A 21,872-nucleotide genomic window follows, 5' to 3' on the forward strand; every position below is an offset into this window, starting at 1 on the left:
CTAGGCGCGGGCATTATGTCTCCCATTGTGCAGACGTTCTTTCACCCCTACCTGAAACGACCATGGGCAGTCAGAATGACCGCCCAAACTCTATATTGTCAATATAAATACCCAGTTGAGATATCAATGCCTTGCATATGTTAGTATGTCTGTTAGGAAACGACTTAACACCAACATTGACATTTTAACAACTATAATACTATCTTTAAGCAATTTAAACGTCAGAGAAACATGGTGGAACTTGAATAACAAAATGGAAAAAGTGAAAATATTACCTGAAAAACAAAGGGAAAACACACACTGCTAATCTACCCAATGTACCAAGGCTATAAAACGTGACATGTACTGTTGTGTTCAGTAATCTAGTTACCCTATATTACGTTGAGTTCTATACTGCCAACCGCTAGAGGGCTCTGTATTCTTAGGTCATTAGTAATAGTAGGTGAGGTTGACTCTTTGAATGTTGTTGTGAGTTGCTGCTGAGAACCTGTCGGTGTAAACGTTTGAACTACAAACGTTTGAACTGACACAGATTTACTATCTGTCGCAATTGTTGAGATTTAGCGGCGTTGTGAACGCAGCCCATAAATGACGAGATGACACAAATGTTCGTTGACAATGTATTTCCTCCTGTACACAAGCTAACATTAGCTGTTTCCAAACTGTACATGAGCTAACATAAGCTGGTCGTTTGGTTGACTGATACACGGCTGTGGGACCATACACGTGCTGTACACGTGCTGTACTGAGCTGTGATGAATCTGTAATGACCTGTGATGAAGCTGTGATGAAGCTGGTTCAACCTGCATGAACATACATACATTTCCATTTAGTTCAATTACCACGTGCACCACGCACTTATACATTTTTCTTAACATCAAATTAGTAGATATTTACTCGGTATTTGCAGAAATAAACTAACGTTACCGAATAAAATTTACAATGCGTCAAATGAAATTCACATCGGTAATAAGAAAACAAACAATATTATCTGCATTTTACATGCGTTTTCATAACAACACAATGGCTACTGCTATTAGCTCATTCTGGTGATTATACAAAAATCTACCGAGCTCATTTAGCTTTGTACAAACATTCAAACTCGATATAACATTTGTATATAATACTCGGAATTCACATACAATTACAAAACAGTGTACTTACAACGTTTCCACTTTATCACATTTAATTAACTCTTGTATTTTACGGGAGCTCAACTCCACGCAACCATGCGCTTTGTTTCTTTGCACCGTTCTGAATCGCCTGCGCTGCATGATGACGTTATCTATGCGCCTCATATTACTGATATTTATGCCTCTATGGCTCCACCTGCTGGCCAGGCGGGCATACAATTATCCAAACTACTGTACATAACTTACAGTCGGAACATGTTGGAAGCTAACGGTCTGCCTTGCAATGATTTTAGTAAAGTTTATTAAGCAATACGTCGTGTGGTTATTCTACCAAAGAATATAACAAATTGGCGACGAGACGGACCTGCATATTTTAAAACGGACAAGATGGCTGTAGATCAGTCACTGTGTTATTGCTGATTGAGCCACTGCAGACACCGTACTGAGGATACTCAGTTATACAGGTTACCGGGTGGGGGCCCGCGTGGTGATGGTGCTGGATGCCAGCTACCTGCATGTCGTCTTGTTGCATCCTCGTCGTGTTGGTTAATAAACCAGGTTATGAGCACTAACCCTGCGTCATTCATGAGAACACGAAACACGGTGTCAGAAACGGAAGATTTTGGAACTTTCACGCACATTTTTTTATGTTTTCTAGCGAGGACAACGGAGCCGCCTAGCCTACGGAGCTAATCAGCGAACATGGCGGACGGATTTCGGCGGCCCGACCCTCTCGTCTTTGATGGCGACATCAGTGAAAACTGGCGCATCTTCGAACAGGAATATGACATTTTCGTCGCGGCGGCGGCGGCGCTCTGACAAGCCAGCCCGCACCCGTGCACACATCCTCCTCAATGTGATGTTCAGTATTGGGAGAATACACCTTTAAGGACACAGGGAGTTATGGGATAGTAAACAGAGCAGCCACGGGAGCGGGAAGGTAGACGGGAGTCAGTCGGATGATGTGCACGTTATGCATGGAGCGAAATAAACATGTCGAAGTTCCACGGCTAATTCAGAAACGGTGTTATCATCTGTGAGTGAAAAGTAGGTCATTACAATGGCGACGAGGACTTTGTGGATTGACGGAACCTGCACTGCGGAATTGAATTATGAACTCTAATCAGTAGTAACAAAAGGGTAGTAACGTTCAGCTAACTGCATTAGCTGAGCTAGCTAGCATGAATCAACAAGTTCATCCAAGTCATCCGCCATCTCATCATGGCAAAGTTTTTCGCGTCGGGCGACGCGTTCCCGGCGTTTGATATCCATGGAGGTGCCCCGGGGACGTTGGGACCTAGATGGGAGAAATGGAAGGCTCGTTTCGAAAATGTCTTGTTGGCCGTGAACATCAAAGACAATACTAGGAAACGTGCGAACAGGTATATGACATTTTTGTGACGCTGCCTGATAAGGGAGTCGCTAAAGACTTTGATAAAGCCGTTAAGGCACTTGAGACTTACTTTTCACCAAAGAGGAATGTGGATTTTGAGGTGTACAAGTTTAGGCAATCTACACAGTCTGAAAATGAAACCGTTGGGGAATACTATGTCCGCTTATGCACACTTGCAGTATCCTGTGAGTTCTCTGATGTTGACGCAGAAATAAGACGCCACATTGTGCAAACCTGCATATCGCACAAGCTTAGGAGAAAAGCTCTCACTGATCCCACGGTGAATCTGACAAAACTCCTGGAACTAGCCAGGCTGGAAGCGTCTGAACAACAAGCACATGAAATGGAGAAACGATCAGACACCGTTTCGGATGGTATTTTGGCTCTGCGCCACCGAGAGCTCAGGAATCAGCGGGCTAGGCAACCTGCTCATTCTGCCCGGCAGCCTGCACATACGGCCCCAGGCGCGCACGGACGTGAGTGCTTCAACTGCGGTGGCTCATTCCCTCATCAAGGTGACTGCCCAGCACGTGGGCTTGCATGTCGCAATTGTGGCAAACAAAATCATTTCTCAAAAATGTGCCGGTCACGCCCAAGACAAAGTATGAACTATGTACAATGTCAACAGTCAGATGACACCTCAAAATCAAATGCCCACTCACCGCGTCCCAATGAAGACAGCCCAGACCACTCGCCCAGATATCTTTTTACACTGAAAGACCCAGCTATCACAGCGCCAAAACAGACCATTCAGATAAATGGGTCGCCTCTCGAAGTGCTGGTAGATACAGGAGCCTCAGTCAATGTAATGGACTATTGCACATTTCAATCACTCCCAGCCCGCCCAGTACTGCAGAACACATCAGTCCAGATTTTTGCTTATGGCTCCCGCACGCCTCTGCCAATGCACGGGCAATTCTGCTCACAACTCAGCTTCCGAGACAGAATTGTCAGAGAAACATCCTTCGTGGTCGACAAGCCAGCGATTCCTGTAGTAAGCTGCCAGACAGCAGTTGCCCTCGACCTAGTCCACCTGGTCAACAATGTACGTGTGCCGCTCATGCTCCAAAAAAAATTCCCCACCGTTTTTCAAGGCATTGGAAACCTCAAGGATCACCAAGTGAAAATCCACATTGACACTACAGTGCAACCAGTGGCTCAACAACACAGGCGCATCCCCTTCCACATGAGACAGCTAGTGGAACAGGAGCTGGAGAAACTAGAGGCACTAGACATCATCGAACGTGTTGAAGGCCCCACGCCATGGGTCTCTCCGGTGGTAGTAGCTCCAAAGCCCAAACAACCAGGAAAAATCAGACTGTGTGTTGACATGAGACGCCCAAACGAAGCCATCAAGCGTGAGAGGCACCTCACTCCCACAGTGGACGACATTCTAGCTGACCTCAATGGGGCAAAAGTGTTTTCCACACTTGATCTGACAGCTGGCTACCACCAGATTGAACTCCATCCTGACTCCCACTACATAACAACCTTCACAACACATGTGGGCCTGAGGCGCTACGAACGGCTCAATTTTGGGATATCTTCAGCGGCAGAGATTTTCCAAAACACCATTAGAGAGACACTGTCTGACATCCCAGGTGTTCTGAATGTCAGTGATGACATGCTGGTGTATGGCACTAGCCAAGAAGAACATGACAAGAGCCTAGAGGCGGTCCTTACGCATCTCAGTGAATGTAACCTCACACTCAATGCTGACAAATGTGACTTCAACAAGACCAAGGTGGAGTTTTTCGGATATGTATTCTCAGATCAAGGCATCTCAGTGGACCCCAAGAAGGTGGCTGCAGTCAAGGAGACCCCAGCCCCACGGAACCCAGGAGAGGTCAGAAGTTTCCTTGGCCTTGTCACATACTGTGGTCGTTTCATTCCAGGTCTAGCCACCCTGACACAGCCTCTCAGAGAGCTCACAAAGAAAGACCAGCTGTGGGACTGGTCCCCAACCCACCAGAGAGCTTTTGACAAACTCAAAAATGCGCTGAGCAGCGACACAGTCATGGCCTATTTCGACCAATCGAAACACACAGAAGTTGTTGAGGACGCAAGCCCGGTAGGCCTAGGGGCTGTTCTTACCCAAACTGACTCTGATGGTACACTGCACACACTTGCCTATGCCAGCAAAACACTGTCACCTGTAGAACAGAGATACTCACAGACTGAGAGGGAGGCTTTAGCTATAATCTGGGGCTGCCTTCATTTCCAGCTACATCGACTCGGATGCCCATTCACAGTGGTTACTGACCACAAGCCGCTGGTGCCCACGTTTAACAAGCCATCTTCCTCTCCCCCTCCCAGAATTGAACGCTGGCTACTAAAGCTACAGAACTTCAACTTCTCTGTGACCTACAAGGCAGGTGTTGGTAACCCAGCAGACTACTTCTCTAGACATCCAGTCCCCACACATGAGTCGAATAGCACACATGCCACCGAGCTGGCTGAAGCACACGTGCGTTTCATCATTGACCATGATGTTCCCCGCGCTATGACACTGCAGGAGATCCACACTGCCACACAGTCTGACCCATGCCTCCAGCGCGTCATAGCTGCGGCCAGAACAGGACAGTGGCACACTCTCCTGGAACAGACAGCAGACATGTCTCCAGCCCGAAAATCACTCCTCCGATGTTTTCATGCACAGAGGTCAGAGCTTATGGTGTCCACATCTGATCTCCTTCTCAGAGGTAACAAGCTGGTAATACCCTCATCCCTGCATAACCAAGTGATTGACATTGCTCATGAAGGCCACCAGGGGTTGGTAAAGACAAAGAAACTTTTGAGGGAAAAAGTGTGGTTCCCTGGTATAGACCAAAAGACAGAAGACTGCGTCAAAACCTGTTTTGCTTGCCAAGCAGTGACAAACACAACACAATCTCACGCACCACTCCGGATGACTCCCCTTCCAGCTGCACCCTGGACTGAGGTGAGTGTGGATTTCTGCTCATTGCCAAATGGAGAGTACTTACTTGTAGTGATGGATGATTATTCAAGGTTCCCGGTGGTGGAGAAGGTGTCCACCACATCTGCAAAAGCTGTTATACCAAAGCTAGACAGCATGTTCTCATTATTTGGCATCCCAGAAGTTGTCAAGAGTGACAATCCTTTCAATTCTGAGGACTTCTCCAGGTTTGCTTCATACCTAGGCTTCCGCCACAGAAAGATAATCCCTTATTGGCCCCAAGCAAATGGGGAGGTTGAGCGCTTTATGAAAACGTTGAAAAAAACGATCCAGATTGCCACACTTGAATGCAAAAACACTCAACAAGCACTGAATCGCTTCCTGAGAGCATACAGAACAACCCCACACAGCACCACTGGGAAACCACCTGCCACAGCCATCTTTAGCAGGCAGGTGCGCACAACACTACCAAATGTCCAAAACACAGTTCCAGACAAGCTCATGAGAGCCAGAGACACACAAGCAAAAGAGAAGATGAAAGGGCATCACGACAAACACTTCTGTCGCCCATCCCTTGCTCTGAAAGTGGGTGACCATGTGCTGGTGAAGAGACTTCGAACAGAGAACAAATTCCAGTCCTTTTTCCATCCGGAGCCGTTTCAAGTCACAATGATCACTGCTCAACGGGGGCAGCAGGTGGTGACAAGAAATGCGTCACACTTCAAGCGAGTGTCCCCCACACTTGGTCCAACTGGTACACTGGGAGAGGACAACAGCACACGGAGTGAGACTGACCCAAATGATTTTGTTTACAATGATGAACCCAACCCAACGTCAGGCCCAGTGACCTCAGGCACCCCTTGCTACCCAAGAAGGGTTGCCGTGAAGCGGCCAGAGTACCTTAATGATTTTGTGCCATAACATAACACCTTGGACTGTGCTGTAGTGGAGCATTAGTTTGGTTTTTGTATGCCATTAATTAAAAAAAATGTTTATGTTGTGATACCTCTAGTGGGATTTGTTACAAAGAAACTTCAACCCCTATCCTATAGCAGGAATGTAGTGTTTAAACTTCAACCCCTATCCTATAGCAGGAATGTAATGTTTAAACTTCAACCCCTATCCTATAGCAGGAATGTAATGTTTAAACTTCAACCCCTATCCTATAGCAGGAATGTAATGTTTACTTTTTGGGAATGTTGGAGGGATGTGATGTTCAGTATTAGGAGAATACATCTTTAAGGACACAGGGAGTTATGGGATAGTAAACAGAGCAGCCACGGGAGTGGGAAGGTAGACGGGAGTCAGTCGGATGATGTGCACGTTCTGCATGGAGCGAAATAAACATGCCGAAGTTCCACGGCTAATTCAGAAACGGTGTTATAATCTGTGAGAGTGAAAAGTAGGCCATTACACTCAATTTAGCAGGACCGGAGGCCATTGAACGCGAACGGTCTTTTGTGTATGCAGCAGAAGTGAGAGCACCCGGCGAGGGAGGACAAGTCCTCGTTCCTGCTGAATCCAAGGAGGATCCCGAATGCCTGAAAAGAAAGTTTCGTGAGATATGCAGCCCACGGTCCAACATTACAACGGAAAGACACAAGTTCAACACACGCAATCAGAGGGCTGGTGAGTCCATTGAATCATATGTCAGTGACTTGAGAATAAAAGTAAAAAGCTGCAACTTTGGAGATCTATGTGAAGAGCTCGTTCGGGACAGATTTGTCTGTGGCATAAATAATGACAATCTGAGGAAAGGGCTATTGCGTGATAGTGACTTGACGCTAGCCAAAGCAGTCTCTGTCTGTCAAATACATGAGACGACGGAAGAGCACAACAAGACACTAGCCTCACAACAGCATTATGCTACAAATGTTGATGCAGTCCAACCTAAATTCATGAGGATAAAAAGCATGATAGAGACAAAGTGGACAATCAATCAGAAAAATATGTCAAACAGAGCATTGCTAACTGCAACAACTGTGGAGGCAGTCATGCGGCCAAGAGAGACAAATGTCCAGCTTTTGGTCAACAGTGCAATGCCTGTAAAAAATGGAATCACTTTAAAAGATGTTGTAGATCTGTACAACAGGGCCACAACAAGCTAAAATTCAGGAGAGCAAGGGGGATTGTTTTCTGGCTTACGATGACAGATGACATCGACAAAGAAATACGGTCATGCTCAGTATGTAACAGCACAAAACCACATCAGCAGAAAGAACCACTCCAGCTACACTGGTGCCAGATCTTCCCTGGTCCACTGTAGCAACAGACATCTTTGAGTGGAGTAATCAGCTGTACCTAGTTTTGGTAGACTCATATTCATGCTGGTATGAGATTGATCTGCTCCGTGATGCTACATCGGCAACAGTCATCACCAAACTCAAAAGACATTTCTCAGTTCATGGGGCACCACACACACTCATAACTGACAATGGTAGACAGTTCACAAGTCAGCGCTTTAAGGACTTTGCTACACATTGGGACTTCACTCATGTCACGAGCAGCCTAGAGATGGAAGTGATGTCTTTCTCAATCTGTTAAATCTCAGAAATGTACCATGTGACAAAAAAACTTGGATCCCCTGCACAAAGACTGATGTCAAGGCAAACACGCACCACTTTGCCAGTCTCAAGAAAGCTGCTTGAACCAGAGGTGTACAAGCCACTGGAGGTAAAGGCTCAGCTTCTTAACAAAAGACTGACACAGAAGTTGTACAATGACAGAACGAGCCAACCTCTTCAACCATTGATGGAAGGACAAGTTATCAGAATGCAGACCCCTCAAGCCTACAATCGAACAGGCATGGTAAAGGACATCTGCAAGGAGCCCAGATCCTATCTCATTCACTCAGAAGGAAAGCTGTACAGGAGTAATAGGCGCCACATTCTGCCGGTTGTCAAGCCTGCTCCAGCACAGCACTACCCAGACGACAGTGAATGTCAGGACGGTGGACATGAACTTAACAACCAGCACACTCCGACAAAAGTGTCACACAACACGCTGGACACTGAACAGTCACATATGAAAACACCTACAGCTGTGCTACCTGCTAAGACAACTGGAAGTCTGTACACAACACGCTATGGTCGTGTCAGCAAGCCATAAGTATAAAGATTGAGTCAATTTGTCAGCTCAAAATTTTGAAGGTTATGTCATTTAAGTTAATTATCTGATTGGCTAAGAGCTGACATTGAGGTCTTTGGGTTTCGTTTCAGGTATCTTTACATATAAATGACCTCATTTTGTGTTAAAGTATAAATATATGCTTTGCTAAGACAACTATTTTCATATTATTCATTAAGGGCAAATTGTTTTCTTTGTATTTGATCATTCTCACTCTGTGATTATTGAACAGTTGTTTAATGTATGTTATTTGAAGGTTTGTTCAATATATGTTATTCAGCAAGTATTGGTAATTGACAACATGGTTTTGTTATGGTATGAGCAAGAGCTAAGAAAGGGGGATGTAGATCAGTCACTGTGTTATTGCTGATGTTTATTGAGCCACTGCAGACACCGTACTGAGGAACACTCAGTTATACAGGTTACAGGCTGGGGCCCCGCGTGGTGATAGTGCTGGATGCCAGCTATCTGTATGTTGTCTTATTGCATCCTCGTCTTGTTGGTTAATAAACCAGGTTATAGGGTCCGCGGTGGCGTAGCGGTCTAAGCATCGGCTTGGTGTCGATGCAGTTGCCCACTGGGGACTGGGGTTCGCGCCCCGGTCTCGTCAGATCCGACTATGGCCGGACTCGATAAAGCAGCATTCATTGGCAACGCTGTCTTCGGGAGGGGGGCGGAGTCGGCTTGTGTTCGTCATGTGAATGCGTCTCTGTGTGTGTCGGAAAAACAGTGGTTCGGCTTGGATTCGCCTTGTCACGAAAGTGGGGAGGCGCTTTCCTTCGAGACTGCCGGCCGGAGAGATGCAGTTGGCGAACGCATGCAATACGAGGGTGGGTGTTTGAATTAAAATAGGGATCAATTGGCCACTAAATTGGGAGAAAAAAGGGAAAAATCAGAAATAAATTAAAAAAAAAAAAACCAGGTTATGAGTACTAACCCTGCGTCATTCATGAGAACACGAAACAGGCCAATGCACCGTTTCCAGATCTTTTTTAGCCCGGCCCGGGAGAACCGGCGATACTTTTCAAAACGTGGGTTAAGACGTTCGAGAGTTACCTTCTGCAACTGGAAACGCGTGGCCTGAGGCAAGGAAAGGAGCACTACTTCTGCATTGTTTGGGCTCGGAAGGACAGCGGATCTTCCATACATTGCCGGACACAGGTCAGGATTTAGCATCCACCATTACAGCATTACAGGGCCATTTTACGCCGACAGTGAACATAGTTGTGGAGCGGCATGCTTTCAGAAAAAGAGTGCAGGGAGCACAAGAATCCATAGTGCAATACATTGCCGCATTAAGAGAACTGGCTGCAACGTGTGAATGTCGAAACACTGATGACATGATTCGAGATCAGCTCGTGGAGCATGTAGCTAACCCTCGCATTAGAGAGAGGTTATTGCTAAAGACAAGCCTGACATTAGCCGATGCTGTTACCATAGTTACTCAAAGTGAAGCAGCTACCCTACAAGCTACGTCTATGGCGGGTCAGCAGCAAATACCAGTACAAGTTGTGCAGACCCAGAAAACTGCATGCGGCCAGGGAAAGCCACACAAGGGTGCATATGCAAAGTCTGCTCCGAAATCTGCTACAGCCTCCTCCGCACGTACCTGCTACCGGAGTGGTTCAGAGAAACACCTTACTAACTCACAGGAATGTCCAGCTGCAAAAGCAACATGCAGAGGTTGCAATAAAAAAGGACACTTTGCCCGTGTGTGTAAGCAGTCTCAGCAAACTCATTCAGTGAAGGAGGTTGAAATGCCTGAATATACACTGCTGCTTGTGGAAGGAACAGACACCCCTGATAAGATACAGTGTTCAGTGGACATTCAAACAGCCAAAGTGGTGAAGACAGTGAAACTAACGGTGGATACGGGTGCTTCACTGTCTGTTTTACCTCGATGCATCTACGAGAAGCACTTCAAAGAAGCTCCTGTACAACAATCCTCAGTCCGTCTCGTGACATACTCACGGACCCCTATAAACGTGCTGGGCTGCATGGAAGCGAGCGTTCACATGGATGGCAAAAAAGGGCCAGCCAGCTTCTATGTAGTGGACTCAGGGACTGCACTTATGGGGAGAGACCTCATATCCATTCTCTGCCTGCGCATCGAAGGTAATGCGGTATATCCGCCATCCGCAGCACCTCCACCTCTGCCCGCCGCTGCAGTGTCAGTGGGATATCTCACCACCCAGCCAGCCTCACCTGCAACCGTAGGCTGTGCAAAAGGTTTCATGCATAAAGTGACAGTGTCACCGGATGCTGTGCCAGTGCTTGCGTGAGCTGTACTGGTTTCCTGGTATTGATGCACCGGTACGCTCAGAGATATGTACATGCTCACTGTGTCAAAGTTCAGACAAGTCAGCAAAAGTGACCGAGGCACCACTGCAACCGGTACCTCTGCCTGAGGGCCCCTGGAGTAAGCTGGGCATGGACATTGTTGGACCGTTTAAAACTGCAACATGGGACTGTAAGTTCGCAATCACTTTGACCGACTACTACTCAAAGTGACCTGAAGTTGCTTTCGCTTCATCTGTCACCACGGAAACAGCGGTGGGATTCCTCAGCAGTGTCTTCAGCCGCTATGGCAACCCAGAGTCCCTGGTCACTGATAATGGACCACAATTTACATCTGCTGCGTTCTCCACATTCCTCCAGCACAGAGGGATCACTCATATTCGCTCCCCTGTATACCATCCAGCTGCTAACGGTGCAATCAAGAGATTTAGCCAAGTACTCAAAGGTTGTATCCAAGCTGCAATCATGCAGCATCAATCCTGAAAAGCTGCAACCATGGATTTCCTCCAAGCCTATCGAGCTACACCACACGCCACGACCGGTGCATCTCCATTTGAACTCCTGCATGGTCGCAAGATGAGAACTAAGCTCAACGTTCTCTCTCCTCCGGGTGTGACAGCGCAGGATACTGAGGTGCGTGGCCGGGTGTCACTTCGCCAATCTCACATGAAAGAGTACTGTGACACAAGACGGGGTGCTCACACTCCTTCATTCAGAGAAGGGGACAGAGTGCGTGTGCGGAAACCTGTGCACGTGATGAAAGGGCATCAGAGGTTCTCTGCACCCATCCTGATAAAAAGAAAAGTGGGTCCTAGCACTTAAATCCTGGATGATGGTAAAGCATGGCATGCTTCCCATTTGACCGCGGTACCCCTGGGACTGCCTGACTCCTCAGAGCAAGCAAAGACTGGTGCTGAAACATCCGTGGAGCCTGGACTTTCCCAAGGGACGGGTAACCGTCCCGTCAGAGAGCTCCAGCCACCAGCCTGGCTTGAGGACTATGAGACTTCATAGAAAAAAAAACCATCTCTTACTGTGAATTAAAAATATTGCGATTGTCTGGTTATCGTGAAAAAAACTAATAAGCATTTTTGTTGTTAAAGCTTAAACATTGTGATAGCGTAAAGAAATAATACAAGTAGATGTTATTGTTATTGATACAGTGTTATGCAAAGACGAGCAATTATTTTAAGTAAAGGGGGATGTTGTGTTCAGTAATCTATTTACCCTATATTACATTGAGTTCTATACTGCCAACCGCTAGAGGGCGCTGTATTCTTAGGTCACTAGTAACAGTAGGTTAGGTTGACTCTTTGAATGTTGTTGTGAGTTGCTGCTGAGAACCTGTCGGAGCATGTTGGAAGCTAAGGGTCTGCCTTGCAATTCTTTTAGTAAAGTTTATTAAGCAATACATCGTGTGGTTATTCTACCAAAGAATATAACGTGTACAAACAGAACTGAAAATAAATATGGAAACAGTCCCAAACAACGACCGCAACGTTAAAACTACTAGAACGACCGTGCCCACGGCGTTTAAACTCTATATACTACATAAAGGATAAATATACCCACTTGAGATATTTGCCCTAGCAATTCTGCCCTAGCAAGGCGCAGGCACATCGCGAGCGACAGAATGAATGAGGCTCGAGCTTGACGTCTTCTTCAGATGGAAGTTTATTGAAGACTTTACTTCCCTTTCCCCCCTTAAAACTAAAGAAACACAAATAAAGAATACAATTACTAAGTACCCGAATAGTCTTTTCTATCTTTTCACATTACCTATTTCATATGCACACAAACCAGCCCGCACACATTCACACGCAGATCGCTAGCTAGCATAGGCTACACGAGGTAAAATAATGAGCTACGCTAACATGAAATAACATGCTCAAAACTATTACATACATACTCACGTAAGTGTTAATTATGATATTTCCATATAACAAGAAAAAACAACAACACTTACGGACGTATCGCTCCAAGGATCCGACACTTAAAGAACAACTGTCTTCCAAACAACAACTACCGACACCGTCGTTTACACTGACGCATACAGACACAAAATGCACTACCCAGTTTCACCACTAGGTGTTACATAGGCACCGCAAAGAATGCGGAGTAGCTGACTAACATAAGCCTAGAATTGACTGAATACAACAAACCTTTAAATTTCTCAGGCAGAACATGAGCTATTAATGCATTACACATGTTATTATGTCTGTTAAGAAACGACTCACACCAAAATTAACATTTTAACAACTTTAATGCTATTTTTGAAACAATATAAAATGGCCGCTCTCCAACACCTGTAAATACTACAACGCATCGGTGGTAGTCATGGTGTAACCAGACATGTTGCAATAATCAAACATCAAGTTTAAACTATTTCTCTGCACTGGAGGGCGCCAGTGTGTTCCTAGGACACAGCAACGAACCTCACGAAGGAAATGACGCGACCAACACACGTCATAAATACTGACATGATGCGCACGATGTGGGTGTGGGAAGATGGCGGCACGAATTCACGTTTGCGGCAGTACCGTCCATGCAGCGTATAAGTGTGTCTTCGTCTGATGGCTGGGAGAGCTTGGTCTGCTGCCTCCTGTGGGCCTAGGGACCACGGCCCTGCCTGGAGCTGTGCTTGAAGAGGTGACGCCAAGGGCGGTCAGACAGGACGCAGAAGCGGGGCAGGCTAAGCTAACTGCTAGCCCATCAGTCCGGCAGTTCCGATAACACGGTCTGGCGGCGGCCTTGCCTAGCCTTGACTGTGTTTTTAGGGTCGCCGTGTGGAGTGTGGGGATGTGTGTCGCATGTGTCTGGCTGGGAGAGCTTGGTCTGCTGGATGCTGTGGGCCAAAGGACCGCAGCGCTGAGCGGAGCTGTGCGGTTTGACAGGACGCGGAAGCGGGACAGGCTAAGCTAACTGCTAGCCCATGCAGACCAGCAGTTCTGACAGTCATCATGGCTGGCGTTCGCTTTCTTGGGCAGTGATATATTTTCTTTTTTTTAGTTTAGATATATGTGTTAGTTTGGATATTCGTGTTCTTGTAGTTTTTGGATGTGCGTTTGTGTCTTTGTGTTGCACTGCTGTGGGCTGGGGAAACGATGTTTAGTTTCATTTCATGTACGCAAGTGCGTGAAATGAAATGACAAATAAAGTGTTTCTGATTCTGAAATCACGAGCCGTCTTTTTGACCGCTCATGAACGTTTTAGGTAGAACTTATTGTCGTGTATCTACAGGATAGCTGAATTATACAACGATCAAGTGTATCTTGGTCTTCCTCTTTTATTTGCTAGACCGTAGTAACGTTACAAAACGACTGCGTTAAGCAGGCACGGAAACACATGAGTGACCCTCGTGCTCTGTCTTCTTCCAAGGGCGCGCACCAGAGTGGCGCGCGTACATTTAGACAACATACACAATCAATAGACATCAAGGGTCAGAGGTCAAACATAAAATACATATTACTGCAAACAAAAACATTTGCTTTCGTGTGTATCTCCATACACAACACTCCTCCCCTGAAATCTGAACCCAGTACATTTACAGTACAACAACATTTCATTTATTTTTGTTTACATCTTTTCAACATGACATGGTTATAACAACAACTGGGTTCTCACAGATTTAACCTATCAGGTGGCCTCACCTGCCGCTGCGGCCTCTGCTGGACACCCTCTGCAACTGCGGAGGGAGCAGCATCACTGGATCCTTGCTGCACAACCCTCTCAGTGGATTCTGGAACGTTTACAGGCGTTGCTAAACATGCAATGTGACACATTTGGAACAACCCTCAGATCCTCATCAGATTCATCTGACACATTACAGTTCTCCATCTCAGTATTGATCATTTGATTGACAGGTCTCTTGCACACCTTTCCATACACTTTCACAAGATATGTGACAGGACCAAGTGCCTATACAATGTACCCAGGCACCCATTTAACACCTTCCCCTCCCTTGTGGTTTCCAACCAACACCTTCTGTTTTGGTAGGAAGTGTCTGACTTGTGCCAACTTATCTGCTTGCTTGGACTGTTGACTGTCCTGTCTCTGTTGCATGGACTCTGTGAAATTAGGTTTGGTGAGAGACAACCTGGTTTTGAACTGACGTCTGAGAAACAATCCTGCAGGTGTTTTCCCTGTAGTAGACTGTGGTGCACTCCTATAACAGAATAGGAAGTTGTGTATGCAGTGCTGCAATGTCATATTGCTACTCTTTCCCTTTTCAAGAGCTGTTTTCAGGTTCTGCACCAAACGCTCTGCAGCCCCATGAGAAGCTGGGTGGTAAGGAGAACTCTTAATGTGTTTCACCACATTGTTTTTCAGGAATGTTTCAAACTCAGCAGATACAAGTTGTGGTCCATTATCAGACACAAGTTCGTCTGGAAGAACCCAAGTGGCAAAGTATCCCCTCAAAACCTCTATGGGCTTTTCAGATGTAGTGCTACTCATCAAAGCTACTTCTGGCCAACATGAATAGCTATCAGTGACCACTAGGAAGTTGAACTTTCCCTTCTGAGCATAGTCTATGTGTATCCTCTGCCAAGGACGGTTAGGCCAGCTCCAATCGTGAACAGGAGCTATGGCAGGGTGGTGCCTGTTTAACTGGCATGTCTGTCAACTGTTTACCAGTGACTCTATGTCAGAATCAAGGTTTGGCCACCAAAAGTGACTACGGGCTAATGCCTTCATCTTTACCATTCCCTGGTGATATTCATGCAATTCATGTAACATCTGTGGTCTTAACACCTCTGGTATGATTACCTGGAAACCCCACATCACACAGTCAGATTCAACAGTCAGTTAAGTGTTTCTTATGAAGTATGGCCTTCACTCATCTTCATTCAAATGCTTTGGCCAACCATTCAATGTGAAGTGCTTCACTCTCTGTAGTACTGCATCAGTCTTTATCTGTTTTGCAATCTTGTGTGAGGACACTGGCACTTTATCCAAGAATGAGACCCTAAACACAGAACTATAATCTGAGTCTGCCTCTTGAGTCTGTAGTGGTAAACCTGATAATGCATCGGCATTTGCATGTTGTAAGGGTGGCTTGTAACCTATATCATACTGGTATGCTGCTAAAATTAATGACCACCTCTGCCGCCTAGCTGCTGCCAGTGTAGGCACTCCAGTCTTGGGCCCTAGTATCTTTAGGAGTGGTTTGTGGTCTATAAGCAGAGTAAACCTTCGTCCATACAGATAGTCATTAAACTTGGTCACCCCAAAGATGATACTAAGTGCTTCTTTCTCTATCTGAGAATAGTTGACTTCTGTTTTAATGAGTGTCCTAGACACGTGGGCTATAGGTTTCTCACTGTTGTCTGGAAACTGATGTGAAATCACGGCACCTATGCCGTAAGGCGAAGCATCACATGCCAAAATTACAGGCAGTTTAGGATCATAATGTGTAAGCACTGGCGCGGCTACAAGCTGTGCTTTAGTACGCTCAAACGCCTCTTGACATTTTCTTGTCCAATCCCACTCTTTATCTTTATATAGGAGCTCAGTCATAGGCTTAATCTCGCTGGACAGGTTTGGTATAAATTTGCCATGGTAATTGAGCATGGCTAAGTACGACCTCAATTCTGTCAGAGTTTTCGGCACAGGACCTTTGTCAGTAGCCTCAGTTTTCTCTGTAATTGGGCGCACACCCTCGGCATCAATGACATGCCCGAGGTATGCCACACTGTTCTGAAAGAAGGCGCATTTCTCTTTGTTAAGCCTCAGCCCATGTTCTTCCAGTCTCTGTAACACTTGTTTAAGATTGCGCAGATGTGCGGTGGTATCTGTTCCTGTTATGAAAATATCGTCTAAGTAGCATAGCACGCCATCAAGCCCTGGTAATACTTCATCCATAGTGCGCTGGCAAATAGCGGGCGTGCTAGCGACCCCCTATGGCAAGCGGTTGCATACATAGAGACAGACCTCTGTGTGTATTGATGGTGAGAAACGGCTGACTTTTCTCTCCATGTCGAGCTGAGTGTAGGCCTACGTCAAGTCAAGTTTAGTGAAATGCTTTCCCCCTGCTAAAGTGGAGAATAAATCCTGCGGTTTTGGAAGTGGGTACTGATCTACATCAAGCCACTGATTTACCGTCACCTTATAATCTCCGCAAATGCGCACTGATCCATCTTTGTTCGGAACGCACACTAGCGATGCAGCTCATTCACTATGCTGCACAGGAGAGATAATTCCCTGTTGTTCGAGTTCGGTTAACTTGTTATCCACGGCTTCACGCAGCGCATAAGGCGCCGGCCTCGCTTTGCAACATGTTGGTACAGCTTCCGGTGATACACGCAAGGATGCCGTGAGGCCTTTTGCACGGCCCAGCTCTGCGCTGAAAACTGCTCTGTGCTCTGAGCACACTTGCTCCACTGGGGCAGATGCGGCAACGCGACTCACTTTTGACCAATCTAAGCTGAGGACTCGAATCCAATCCCACCCCATCAGCACCGGGGCTTTACCACGGGCCACTAGCAAGGCAGCTGTAAATGCTGCTTCCCACATTGCACATTCACCAGGATTTTACCCCCCAAAGCTAACGGTTGGTCTGTGTATGTTCTCAATGTCACGTCACATGAATGCAATGTCGACCCTTCCAGTTGGGATTTGTACAGCTCTCTGAGATAGCTGTCATGGCTGCCCCGGTATCTACCTCCATGTACATCCTAACACCACGGCATTTTACCATCACCTTGTAAGGTTTCACATACTCACACTCGGTCTTTACTGAAGACGGTCTCATATCAGTTCGCTATTCAGAATCAGTCCCTGAGTCCGGTTCGCGAGTTGCGTCTGCCTGGTCCACAAAGTTCACCTCCGGGCCGCCTTTGGTCCGAGGCGGTCGGGCAGACGAATGTCCAGCAGACCGCCTCCCTTGGTCCCTACCGGCGTCGGTGCGCTGGTTCCGACAGGCTCGCTCCAGATGTCCGTTCTGTCCACATCCGCGACACCGGAAGTCTTTGACGCGGCAGCTCCCCGGTCCGTGTCCTTTCCCGAGGCACCTGTAGCGGTCCTGGTGGCTGTCGCTGACCTCCCTCTGGTTCCGGTCAGTCCTGGGCTCTCGGTGTCTCCGCACTCCGACATGATCCGCTCGCATATGCACAGATGACTACTGTCCCTTCTGCATGCTTTCTGATCCAGAATTCCTGCATTGGAAATTGTTGGTTAATTCCACCATCTTTTGCCATGTTAGTCCCTCGCCAATGGCGGCATCAGTAACTTCCGGCGCAGCTCTTTGTTAGATGTCCCACACACGAGCTGATCCCGGAGCTGCTCCTCCGGGCTCGCGCCAACACTGCATGTAGCAGCTAATCCTTTCAAGCTAGTAGCAATGTGATCAGCAAAAGTCTCCCCAGACTGTTGTCGACGGCGTCTAAAAGCAAACCTTTCCGCCAATACCTTCTTCTTTGGCGTGTAAAACCCCGCAGCGTCTGTAGCAAGGTTGCAAAAGCAACTTCACTGAACTTTGTCGGTGATATCAAGTCCTTCAGCAAGGCTAAACTCTTCCGTTCAACCACGGGCAAAAATACGGCTCTTCTCCCATCTTGCTCCATGTGGTTAGCAGACAAGAGCTGCAGAAGCCTTTCTTCATCAGGGTCGAAGGTTTCTGCCGTGTCGTGGAACTGCAGTCCTGTATCTGGACTATACAGAGCCGTCGCCTACGTTAGCTGCTAAGCTGCTAGCATCGTTCCAACATTACCGGTCCAGACGGGAGCAACCCACTGCACATCACAATAAAGAGGAAGATCCCATCATCCTCGTCGCCAAAACCTGTCGTGTAGCTACAGGATAACTGAATTATACAACGATCAAGGTGTATCTTGGTCTTCCTCTTTTATTCGCTAGACCGTAGTAACATTACAACACGATGCGTTAAGCAGGCCCGAAAACACATGAGTGATCCTCTTGCTCTGTCTTCTTCCAAGGGTGCGCACCAGAGTGGCGCGCCTACATTTATACAATATACACAACCAATAGACATCGAGGGTCAGAGGTCAAACATAAAATACATATTACTGCAAATAAAAACATTTGCTTTCGTGTGTATCTCCCATACACTACACTTACTTTTTGTTGGTGTGAAATTGATCTAAAGGCCATTTTCATTCAAATTCATGTTATTTTAGGACCGTTCAAGGAGCGGTGGGTCTGTATGTACCCCGAACTGGCCGAGGCGTTCTGCGCATGCTCCATAGTTCCCGCGTCGGACTTCTAACAGTATCAACATGGCGAGTGCTGAAGCGAGAACCACGCGTTTCTGGACAGACAGGAGACAAACTTGATGTTGTGTCGGCTAAAGGAGTTGCTTGCTAACTTTTTCTTGTCTCCCCCTTTTTTCTTCCAAATTATACTTGGCCAAATACCCCACTCTTCACATCCGGCTTCCCACGCGCAGACACGGCCAATTGAGTCTGTTGAGACGCCCGACTAAGCCGGAGGTAACATGGGGATTCGAACCGCCGACCCCTGTGTTGGTAGGCAACGGAATAGACCGCTACGCTACCCGGGCGACAAAGAGTTGATTGCGAACTTCTTTTTTTTTGGTATGTTACGCAATAGGAAAACCGGAAGAAGGTCCAATAGCAACCGGCTGAGGGACGTCCGGGTGGCGTAGCGGTCTAGTTCCGTTGCCTACCAACACGGGATCGCCGGGTCGAATCACCGTGTTACCCCCGGCTTGGTCGCGCGTCCCACAGACACAACTGGCCGTGTCTGCGGGTGAGAAGTCGGATGTGGGTATTTGTCCTGGTCGATGCACTAGCGCCACCTCTGGTCGGTCGGGGTGCCCCCAGGATCGGCAGAGATGGGGTGAAGCAGCGACCGGGACGGCTCAAAAACAGCGGGGTAATTGGCCAGATACAATTGGGGAGGAAAAGGGGGAAAATTGAAACGAAAAAATAAACAAAATAGCAACCAGCTGAAAGGGGCATATCGCCACCTACCGTACCGGGGTCGGACATACACTCACCGGCCACTTTATTAGGCACACCTGTCCAACTGCTCGTTAATGCAAATTTCTAATCAGCCAATAACATGGCAGCAACTCAATGCATTTAGGCATGTAGACATGGTCAAGACGATCTGCTGCAGTCCAAACCGAGCATCAGAATGGGGAAGAAAGGTGATTTAAGTGACTTTGAACGTGGCATGGTTGTTGGTGCCAGACGGGCTGGTCTGAGTATTTCAGAAACTGCTGATCTACTGGGATTTTCACGCACAACCATCTCTAGGGTTTACAGAGAATGGTCCGAAAAAGAGAAAATATCCAGTGAGCGGCAGTTCAATGCCTTGTTGATGCCAGAGGTCAGAGGAGAATGGCCAGACTGGTTCGAGCTGATAGAAAGGCAACAGTAACTCAAATAACCACTCATTACAACCGAGGTATGCAGAAGAGCATCTCTGAACGCACAACACGTCGAACCTTGAGGCAGATGGGCTACAGCAGCAGAAGACCACACCGGGTGCCACTCCTGTCAGCTAAGAACAGGAATCTGAGGCTACAGTTCGCACAGGCTCACCAAAATTGGACAATAGAAGATTGGAAAAACGTTGCCTGGTCTGATGAGTCTCGATTTCTGCTGCGACATTCGGATGGTAGGGTCAGAATTTGGTGTCAACAACATGAAAGCATGGATCCATCCTGCCCTGTATCAACGGTTCAGGCTGGTGGTGGTGGTGTAATGGTGTGGGGGATATTTTCTTGGCACACTTTGGGCCCCTTAGTACCAATTGAGCATCGTGTCAACGCCACAGCCTACCTGAGTATTGTTGCTGACCATGTCCATCCCTTTATGACCACAGTGTTCCCATCTTCTGATGGCTACTTCCAGCAGGATAACGCGCCATGTCATAAAGCTCGAATCATCTCAGACTGGTTTCTTGAACATGACAATGAGTTCACTGTACTCAAATGGCCTCCACAGTCACCAGATCTCAATCCAATAGAGCACCTTTGGGATGTGGTGGACCGGGAGATTCGCATCATGGATGTGCAGCCGACAAATCTGCAGCAACTGCGTGATGCTATCACGTCAATATGGACCAAACTCTCTGAGGAATGTTTCCAGTACCTTGTTGAATCTATGCCACGAAGGATTAAGGCAGTTCTGAAGGCAAAAGGGGGTCCAACCCGGTACTAGCAAGGTGTACCTAATAAAATGGCCAGTGAGTGTACGTCTATCCGCCAATAACTTGATTCTCCCCCGGTTCTTGGATACTGGCACAACGGCAGTAGTCCAATCACGTGGCCTAACGAGCTGTAACCGTAGCTCGACTTCACTGTGCATGTAAACGCACTGAGTGTGCGCGTACACGCACGTTAATCTGTCAGATGTGCGCAGCTCTTTTGTGTGTAAGTGTGGAGAAAACCTGCTTTTTGATCTGTTTTTTATGCGTGTGAGTGTGTGCGTGTGTGTGCGTGCGTGTGTGTGTGTGTGTGTGCGCGCGCGCACTGAAGTGAAGACAGATTTCATTGGCCGTGTCACCTGCAACAGCGTCGGGCTGCCAGTCGTGGACAGATTAGTGTGTTCGGGAGCGTCCAGGAGAAAGTGGTTTAAGAGGCGCTGCTGGAAGACGGAGGCTTCCCAAATGGGAGCAGCCAATGTGATTAGACTTTATTGTGTGTGTGTGAGGGCCCGGCCGTAACTCAGTTTGAGGAGAACAGAAGGGCCTGCCATCACCCTGGGAAAGTTCACGCTCGGCAATCTGGACCAATAAGCGAGCAGCACAATGGTAGGAAGGGCAAAACGGAGGGGAAGAAAAATAAGCACAATAAGCAGCAGAGCTCCCCTACACCTGTATGAGAGGGGAAACTGCTGAGGAGAGATATTGATATACGTCTTTGCATTTGAATATATATCATAAAGCGCATTTCCACAGAATGATATATGATTAGTTGGCAGTTTTGTTAAAGCTCCTTAAACTTCCCTTGACTCCCTCTTGCCTCTGTTCCAATAGCACGGTCGCGTGATGACGGGTTTTGTTTGAGACAGATGCA

Source organism: Lampris incognitus, chromosome 19 (assembly GCF_029633865.1).
Source record: "Lampris incognitus isolate fLamInc1 chromosome 19, fLamInc1.hap2, whole genome shotgun sequence".
NCBI lineage: Eukaryota > Metazoa > Chordata > Actinopteri > Lampriformes > Lampridae > Lampris > Lampris incognitus.